Raw genomic sequence first — 11,127 nt, forward strand, 5'->3', positions numbered from 1 at the left:
GCTTCTTAGAAATAAATTATTAAAGGGACATTCCTGAGTTTGCTACCATTTTTAAGATGTTATTGACTAAAATACTTTTTAACGATTGTAATTACATATCAAATATAATATTTTTCTGCATAAAATATAAGTGGCTGTATATTAAACGTGTTTCTGATCGTTCTAATATTTGTACTAGGTTAAATTTCATTTTATTTCCTAAAATATAATTTTTTCGTACGTACGAAATTATTTGAAGACAAAATCCAGTTTTTTTTAATATACAGACACTGATATTCTAAATACGAAAATATATTTAATATGTAAGTTTAATCGTAGAAATATTTTATTAGTTAGAAACATCTTACAATGCAGCAAACTCGGGAATGTCCCTTTAAAGTTAAGAAAAGCATGGCCACTGGACCGAATAGAATTAGTTACGGTATACTTTACTCAAGCACTTGCCCGACGTAACCCTTGGGATAATGTTACCGCTTTTACTGAATATGGAAGGAGGGAAAAATACCTGGTGCATGGAAACACGTCGAGTGCTTCAGCCTTCCTAAAGCGGGGAAAGACCACTCTCTCCCGAACAGTTACAGACCGATTACATTTATGTTTCACATGTGAAAAACTTTAGAAACCATCATTAATAAACGCCTTTATAATTACTTTATGGAAAATAAATTAATAACTGACGTTCAAAGGGGCTTCTGCGTTAAACGTTCCACTATAGATCAGGTAGTCCGGATACAAAATTCTATTAACGATACTTTTAGGAAATCTCATAAAGTTTGTGCAATCTTTGTTGACATCGAAAAGGCCTTCGTCATGGTGTGACGCCAAGACCTGCTAACTAAACGTAATGATAAAGGAAGGTAGTGCACCACGACTGGTATATCAAATGCTGTGGTATGTACTACCCTGTCTGTGGGATGGTGCATATAAAAGATCCCTTGCTGCTAATCGAAAAGAGTAGCCCATAAAGTGGTGACAGCGGGTTTCCTCTCTGAGTATCTGTATGGTCCTTAACCATATGTCTGACGCCATATAACCGTAAATAAAATGTGTTGAGTGCGTCGTTAAATAAAACCTTTTTCTTATTATTTTTTTATTATATATATCCATTGCGTGTTGTAGATTTCGGCGAGGCTTAGCTCTGTTCTTTATTTCCGAGCCACACAATATTTTGCACCCATAAGCCACCCTAGATTCATCATATCATCATAGCACATAGACTTAACTTTGTATCGTAGATTTTAAATAATGTTGTACAATTCAGAAAAAAACACTGAATGTTGAATATTATTCTGTCAGAGCAATATTCAATATTGAATGAATGAATGAATGAATGTTTAACGACACCCCAGCACGAAAAAATATTCAATATTGAATGTTGAACGTTGAATATCGAACAAACTTCAGCTTTCCCCAAAATTTCCCGATCAGAAAAGTGGATATTGATATCTTGCACACCCGTGCGAGAGATCACTCACTGTTGATACGTTTAGCCTCGAACATACGTTCGAGTTGACCCGTTAACGATAATTTTGAGACTTGTGATTGGTTGCTCCACGGCGATAACTCGGTCGCCATATCCACACCATACAATGAAATAAGCACAATCGAACTAGATTATTCAGTAATGTATAACGTACAAGTTAGGACGTAACGCATGAAAACCCGTCTCGCATAGGTAGCGCTGAATGAGTACATTCGAAAGAATGAATGAATGAGTGAATGAATGAATGTTTAACGACACCCCAGCACAAAAATACATATCGGCTATTGGGTGTCAGAAAGGCAAGTATATGGAAATATTATTTATCCAATTATGTGATACCACAGTGTAAGGAGCTGTGGGAAAAATATAATACAATACAGATATCAATCTAGGTATATTTTAAAGCTTTGTATAGAAATCAAAGTGCTTTAAAAACAATTCTGGGTGGAACTTAAACGATTCCAAAATATTTCTGTTGCCAAATATATCATTTCTCGTCGGCTTGAGATGATCACACTCCACCACAGTGTACACCGACAATGTTCACACTGAGAAGGAGGGTCCTTCGTTAAAATAAATGAATACGTCAAATATGTACGGCGCCGATGCGGGCACGGCACAAGACTACTTCATCCTTCCTGCACCGCCTGTAGGATGACTGCCACTCTCCCAGGACTGGCTTGACAGAATGAACCTTGTTCGCGACCGCACCGTCACAATCATCTTGCCAAGTCGAAAAACATTAAAAGAGTCAATTATGGAAGTGGACAGTTTGATAGATATGTCGTATATAACAGGCACGAAGAAGATGAGAGGCCGGTACAGCAATCAGAAATGGAAGCCACTGCCGGATGGGACTCACTACGAGCTGCACTCCCTATGGTTCAACGACGCGACGGGACTTGTCGTTACACACCGGCGCCAGCAGATCTTAAGACAAGCGATTCTTCTGCATCAGATGGACAGCCCAACTATCCACCGAATCGTCAAGACGATCTGCGGCGCCGATTACAACATCGTCATCCAGGATTGCTCGGCAGGAAGCACCTGATCCCGTCACTGACTGCTGGACCGGTCCTCAACTGTCCGTAGGCGCCAACCTCTCCTAGGACAGGTTTTTTTTGTTTTGTAAAACAGTCCGACACAGTTTATTTTGGCAGCCCGTCTAAATTGCTCAAATCAGCTTAAAACCTTTTCGGTCGAGCACTCTAATTTCATTGTTTGGACTTAAATTTTCCTTTCGGTCTTTGACCAACTACTAAATTCGTATTCCAAATTCCGCCCACCTCAAACTTACCCACACCCCACCCCAACCCTATCTATCTATCTAATTTCTTTTTGACCGCCCAATATAATCTAGCGACCAAATTTAATGAGTAGATTTTTTTTGTTTTTATTAATTATATTAATTAGAGATGCGCATCAAAATTTTAAAGGCCCACTAATTAATTTTTGGATATAAATTTCAAAATTGTCCCCTTAATTTTTTTTTTCCGGAGCAAGTCACTGGCTATCCAAAGACAGGCCCCGGGACGGACATGCTCGAAACTCTAGTGGTATATGAGCATGTAAAAATTATTCGCACTCGCACTCGTATATTGATAAGCTCTTGAAATACATGTAGGCTATCCAGTATTGGATAGTATTTGGGCGGCAGCCTGACACGACAGTTCCTCCTGTTGCTTCTAATAGCCCGAGTACTCTGACTGTAAGAGAGCTAGACGGATTTGGACGGTTATATACGCTCTCATTACAGTCAGAGACCAAGCTATGTAATTTTCTGTAAATCGCTGCCCACCAAAAAGTAATCAAAGATTCCCGCTCTAATACCACAACAACCTAATTTTGACGTCAAATACATTTACATCGATAATTTTCGAGTTCCTTAATTAAAAACAAAAACAAATATTAATCGCCAATACACACACTACAAAAAGAAACCCAACAGCACCCACACATTCAGCTAAGCTTCGGCAAACTTCGGACGGCAGAATTATAAGTTCGCCGACCTATATCGTGACGTTGCGTCACATGATCACCACTCAGCCATTGAATACTACTACTACCGTCACAGTTATTATCAATTAATATCATATACAAGTAAATACATATATTATGTATTATCATATGTTATTATTTCATCCTCCTGTAAACCGTCTTGTCACGTTTATACTATTTATTATGTATGTTCCTCTAACGCCGTTGTGGAACGGTCTGAGTGTAATAAAGTTCTGTTCTGTTCTGTTCTGTTCTGTCAAATATCTATTGCATAAGTAGTGATAAATAATACATTGTACTTTTCACGAGATGGTCCTGATTGTCCCAAATATAACTAAGCGCCAACTTTTGAAATGTTTTCTTAATGAAAAATACCCAGTTAGTTTTATAGACGCAGCTAGGTTTCATCTCACTATACATTGTATTGAAAATCAGTTTGAATCAATATGTGATCACATTTGATCATACGATATGTACGTTCATGTATCAGTGGATATCTACCTAATTCAAAATAAATCATAACATTGGTTGTACATCCTTTAACGTTTAGAATATTTTAACAAAAATCAAGATGATTGTCAACAATGGACTTTGATTTACAAACAAGGGCTTGGAACTTTCCTTCATTGCAAAACATGCTTTCTCCCCTGTTCAAATATACATTTCATAGCAGGAGAGAATTTTCAGATAAAAAATAGGACGATACCAGGATAGTTAAATTGGTCAACTACTTCGACCGAGTCACCATCATAAGACCATTTTTCATCATCTAGTAATTTACCACTGTTTCTGACAATCATAATTTTAGGGTTTTTATTCACAGTTAAACCCCATGTGTTATTATAAAGAACCAATGTGTCACGCATATGCTGTAATCCATATAAATGTTCAGAAAAATAACCATATCGTCTGCAAAAAACAGAAAAACACCGAGATCTGCAAACATAGTATCAGGGCAGCCTTTAACAATAAATACATTTTCTAGGTCATTTAGAAAGAGAGAAAAAAGTATCGGTGATAAAACTTCACCTTGCATTAGGCCAATGTTACTTTTAAAGAATTCAGATCTAAAGCCATTTACACTGACACAGTTATACATAGATTTTAATACTTTTAACATGTTGCCATTAATTCCGTACTTAAATAGTTTAGTCCACAGATTATATGTATTCACAGATTCAAACGCTTTCTTATAATCAACAAAACAGCAATACAAATTACCATTATGTTCCAGAGATTTCATTATAGAATATATTAAAAATATAGCATCAACAGTGCTAACACCTTTTCAAAAACCAAATTGTGCATCTGTTATAATGTTGTATTCTTCTGACCACTGATATAACCTCTTGTTTAACACACAGGTAAACAACTTATCTACACAGCTTACAAAAACGTATACCTCTATAATTGGTTGGGTCATTTATATTACCTTTGCTATTGACTGGTACAATGACAGCAATTGATCATACAGTCGGGTAAAATTCAGTGTTCAGTATTATATTAAATAACTTACAAATCACTGGCAATAATATATTTTCAAATTCGATAAAGAACTCATTCATAATACCATCCAGCCCATGGCTTTTGTTGCATTTTAATTCTCTAATTACTGCTCGCTTTCGTTAGTTGACTTGTCTAATTCGTCATACATAGTAGCGCTATTGTCATTGGTTTCATAACCACAAGTCGTATCTAAATCATGGGCGTCGATCAGTGGGGAACGGGGGGTTGGGGTGGGGACGCGCCCCCCCCCCTCACTTTTCAATGCCGGGGGACAATCTATATAAATATCCCCCACTTTTTCGTTTAGCAAAAGCAACAACACCACCAACAACAACAACAACAAAAACAAAAACAAACAAACAAACAAACAAACCAAACAAAAACTACTGTATTAATTATTTATTTAAAATGGCAAGTAGTCATCCCTTTTATCATAGTTTTGTACGAACGTCATTGTTGACGTAATTCGATGTAAGAAACACACACAAACACTAACACGTCCCCCCCCCCCCCCCCCACACACACATACACAAACTTTTATGATATAAATTGATATCAACGGAACTACTGTCCTTAAAATAGCTGACAAATTCAGCGAATTTTATATCAGCTCGATTCTGTTTACTTTTTGAAAAATATTTATAAAATTGTCTAGGGTTATATTTACGTAAGAAATCTAATTAGATTTCCTCTAATAACTTGTATTGCCTTTTCAATTTTAATTCCATTTTTTATAATCATGTTTACATTCATGCAGTGATTTATGATTTTCATCACACTTATGCTTGTTGAATGCACGCAAGGAATCCATATATCATCTGTTATACAACACCCTACAATCATGGGTGAACCATGGTTTGTCGATTTTAGTATGCGAGAATAAATTGTGTTTGTGTTGGCCACTATTACTGTTACCTACGTAAGATTTCTCTCTACTTTTGTGTTTCACAACAAGTTGCTGTGTTATATCTTTTAGAGTATCAGTAAAACTATCAATAATGTCATACACGCACTGTTGTGAATTCTCTATATCTACAGGTAAACAAGCATTCAATGTTAACACGCAGAGCCTTAGCCCGAGTACTCTGACTGTAAGAGAGCTAGACGGACATTTGGACATAAACACGCTCTCATTACAGTCAGAGACCAACCTATGTCTTTTTTTGGCAATTCCTGACTACCAAACGGTAGGCAACGAGTCCCGCTCTAATACCACAACAATCCTATGTTTGACGTCAAATACCTTTACATCAATCATTTTCGAGTTAAGTGATACAAAAAAATCCACATATTAATCACTAATACACTTACTACAGAAAGAAACCCGACAGCACCCACATTCAGCTACGCTTCGTGACACTCCGTCGCAACAATTGCAAAGCTCGGCGATCTATTTCGAGACTGGGCGATTCCGCCTTGTGCAGCAGTTACAGGGGTCATCTCATAAGAGGAGGCAGTACGTAGCACATACTTTTGCCGTATCCTGTCGATAACACCCCAAATGTATCCTTCAAATTCAAAATGGAATCAATAATGTGTAATTGTTTTGGTTTAATGACGTAATGAAATCCAAATTAATTATCTGTCAACGACGTTCTCCAAATGTGCACGCACCTGAAATATTCAGTTTATAAACAATAGTCACCTTTAACTATTAACTGTGCACCTATGGGATTATTATCAGATAAAGTCCCAAATTCAGGCATGCATTTTCAAAAATAACAATTGACTATGTTTAAATTATTGGATGACTTGATAGAATAAACACCACCAGGGCCTAAACACCAGGGCATGAAGGAAGGACATTTTTATTTAAAGACGCACTCAACACATTTTATTTATGGTTATATGGGATCGGGCATATGGTTAAGGACCACACAGTTATTGAGAGAGGAAACCTGCTGTCGCCACTTCATGGGCTACTCTTTTCGATAAGCAGCCAGGAATCTTTTATATGCATTATGATGCCTTTGATGTACCAGTCGTGGTGCACTGGCTGGAGCGAGAAATAGTGCAATGGGCCCACTGACGGGGATCGATCCCAAACCGACCGTGCATCAGGGGTCTACTCCGGGACAGAAACTTACAGGGACAATTTTGAATAATTACACCAAATTTTAGGACAGGGGACTTTAAATAATAAAAAGGGTTTGTGTTTTTTTGCATTCCTAAACAAATAATTTTACCATAATTCAGAAAATAAAAATATTATGCAAATTAAACGGGACACCTCTATGCTTAACTTGCAGTTAGCAAAGAGTCAAACTGACAGTCATTTGGAGAACTGACTCAAGAACATTGTGTTCTTTGCTATTAACCTGTGCCTACAAGATGGTCTACCATAACGACCGGTGTTAAAGTTTCTTCATTACATTACTAGTATTTTGCTGAGAGAGTAGTTTCGGTGATATTAATTTAATGCACACTGTTTTGTTTTTAATTATGATGTGGTTTTATCATAGTTTTCTCACTTTTTAAATGTCTTATTAAACATTGATTTGAGACATATTTTGTTTGTTTAATGTAAATAAATGTAATTACATGAACTTTGCAAATCAGTTGAATGTACTGCACAACTTGCGAGATATCTGCAACATTTTCATGCCCAAAGACAACTCAGACGGGGAATGGTATTTAGAGACCGACAAAATCCATTTGAATATTACAATGATGCAGTTTCACAGGCGATTCCGTTTCACAAAAGAAAATGTTAAATTTATTATCGACGATATTTGTTACGACACACATCGTAATTATGCACTGCCATCCTATTTGCAGGTATTGACAACACTAAGATTTTATGATAATGGTGCATTTCAGATTACTGAAGGCGACCATGTTCAAATTCACCAGGGCACCGTGAGCAGGATTATTAAACGAGTGAGCATCGCTCTAGCTAAAAAATAATAATTCATCAACATGCCCCATACACGTAATGAAACACGTTATACCCACCAGGCTTCTGTGATATGCACGAGTTCCCAAATGTCGTTGGCCTTACGCATGTTAGAATTGCTGATCCAGGAGGGGATGATGCAGCACGTTTTCTGAATCGAAAAGGATACCATTCAACCAACACCCCAATTGTATGCAATGCACAACCATTGATAACAAACATTGTGGCACGGAGGTCTCGGAGTGCACACGATGGAAGGATTTTGATGAGGCTAGATTCAAATGGAAACTTTGAAGATGGTCACATTTCGGGATATTTGTTGGGTGATTCAGGCTATCCTTGTCTGTCATACCTAATGACACCTCTTCGCAACCTGGCACACAAGCTGAGCGAAAATATAATTGGGCCCAAACAAGTAATAAATGACCTTGTCGAAACTAGGTCACCCGCTCATTTTGTCAGTACCGTAACATGATTGTAAAAAATCACAAATTAGTAAGAAAACATATATAATCAAAACTTCTTATCCCTCACTAAATTTGAAAGGTTTTCAACAAGTTTATCTTCTTGTTTGCTTTTCTAATTGCTTTACATAATAAATAATGAATTTAAAGTGACTTTATTTTAAAGAACGTGCAAAATAAATACTTTAAAAAAACACTTTTTGAGGTAGTTTCGATTTTCACCGTTAATTAAAGTATTATTCCCTGTTACAGTACTGACTTACACGTTACGGTACTGACAAGACTCACTACTGAAATGTCTTTCTTTAAAGGAATTTTTTTTTTGCAATACTATGCAAATTAATTCCTGAACCAAATAGCAAAATAAGTAAAAAAAAAAATTAACAGGCAGGTCGATTAGTATTTTATCACTCTTCCTCCATCCCCCATCTGCTGTAAACATGCCTACCTATACAATGCATGTCCCACATAGGGCGATCCGCTAAACTATTTAACTCACATACGCATGTGTATTCAAAAGTTAACTTGGGGCGGAATGTAGCCCAGTGGTAAAGCGCTCATCTCATACGCAGTCGGCTTAGGATCGATTCCCGTCGGTGTGTCCATTAGTCCATTTCTCGTTTCAGCCAGTGCACCATAACAGGTGTAACAAAGGCCGTGGTATGTACTATCCTGTCTGTGGGGTGATGCTTATAAAAGATCCCTAGTTAATCTAGTGTGTGTGTGTGTGTGTGTATGTGTGTGTGTGTGTGTGTTGGGGTGTCGTTAAACATCCGTTCATTTATACATACATAAAACATCCCTTGCTGCTAATCGGAAAAGGTAACCATTCGCATGGCGATATTCCGTTGTTGAAAAATCACGAATATTAAGTTGCTTGGCCATTATGGTTAAACAATGTCAGAGCGACACGTAGAAAACAAATCTTCCCTATTAATATTCCACAAGAGGAGTTGGGTGAGTATGGAGGGGATATTACACACGATCAAACATGTTGGTACAGTGGGGAGCTTGAGGGTGTGTGCTAATTAAAAGTTATGAAATGATGCGAACGTACTCTGGTGTGTTGTGTCAGTAGCCTGCTAACTAACATTACCACAGATTTTGTTGGCTCTCGCAGGCAAATTCATTTGAAAACCATGAATTTAAACGCTGGGAACTGTCATGGTCATTTGAGCACAATCAGCTAATAAACTGGTAGGCTACTTGATATCGGTAACCTGAACAGAAACGATGTAATGGTAGGGCACACGTACGGTAAGTATTACTCAAAGACCCAGAACAACTCAACACTGGTGTTTCCTAGAGTCCCCGATCTTTTTTCGATAAATTGTATTTGGGTATGAGGCTTACAGAAACAATATGAAATGCCTTGTTTGTGAAGGAAAAATCGTTTTCATTTTACGGATTTAAGTCCTGTATTAAATGAATGGCAACTATTCTATGTGTAGTGTATTACAAAACACTTATAGCAAAGCATACATGCATCTCATTTCAGTGGCGGCTGCAGTTTTGTAATGAGAAGTTGCACAATCAAACATTTCTTTTGCCGTACTGTAAGTTAAACAAATATACGTTATGATGACGAAAGCAATCTTCCGTAACAAAAATAAATAAATAAAGGACCCCGCCCCCCCCCCCCCCCAAAAAAAAAAAAACCCACACCAAAAAACAAAACAAAAAACCCACATCAAAAACCAACAAAAACAACAACAAATAAACAACAAACAAAACAAACCCACAAACAATTACGCACATCACATACGCAAAAACAAACAAATAAACAAACAATAAGATTTCCAACATCCTCCTCTATGACAAGGTCCGCACCAGAACATCTGGTGTAGTTAAGTAGCTATAAACTTATTGTACAAAGTTTCCTGCCATTTCAAAAACATACCCATAATGTCAGTCATTATGTAATAATGTGTCAGTACCGTAGCAATGTTTCAGTGCCGTAAAGACAAAACATGTTACGGTACTGACGTTACGGTACTGACACATTTTACAGAAATGACACTATTTACTTAAAATACATAGCTGTATGCAATGTTTCATTGTGCTATATCCAACACGTCATTTCTTTTTACATATTTATAGGGTCATTTAACTGCCAAACTCACAGACTCCATTGCGAATCTGCGTTACGGTACTAACGTTGACAAAATACCAATTCCACCTTTAGTAGCAAATTTACCAAAACTTTGTAAACAAACAAGCGATTTTGTGGCAATGACAACTTTCAAATGATCACACAACAACTTTATTTAAATCAACATAGGTTATATTAATGTTGCCTCTGTTAACGCCGCGTTATGGTACTGACACGAAACTTGGCGACAGAGTAACATTTGCCTCCAAAATATATTTAGTGAATTAATGAAATTGATGTTTACATGCTGCAATATGACACACACACACCCCCCCCCCCCCCCCCCCCCCCCCCCCCCCCCAACCTTTTAATAATATCAAACACTTATTTGTCAATTATTCTGGCAAGTCAGCTGTACCTAGATGACGTGTTGAGGGAATGTCCTTGATGACGTCACCGAGAAATACTCCATCCTTTCTATAACCACTTAATGAGAGTTTCCATTTTTGTTTACGACAAATATATCGTAAATCATGACACACTAAGAAAACTTTGTGATACCTTCGAAAATCTGTCGTATCTTAAATCTACGACATTAGTATTTTGCTCTTAACTAGCTACTATATGTCGTAGCTAAGATGGCTTTGAAAATACGGGCCCAGGGTATTATACTATGCAGAAAAGGTAA

The sequence above is a fragment of the Gigantopelta aegis genome, chromosome 9, assembly GCF_016097555.1.
Source record: "Gigantopelta aegis isolate Gae_Host chromosome 9, Gae_host_genome, whole genome shotgun sequence".
NCBI lineage: Eukaryota > Metazoa > Mollusca > Gastropoda > Neomphalida > Peltospiridae > Gigantopelta > Gigantopelta aegis.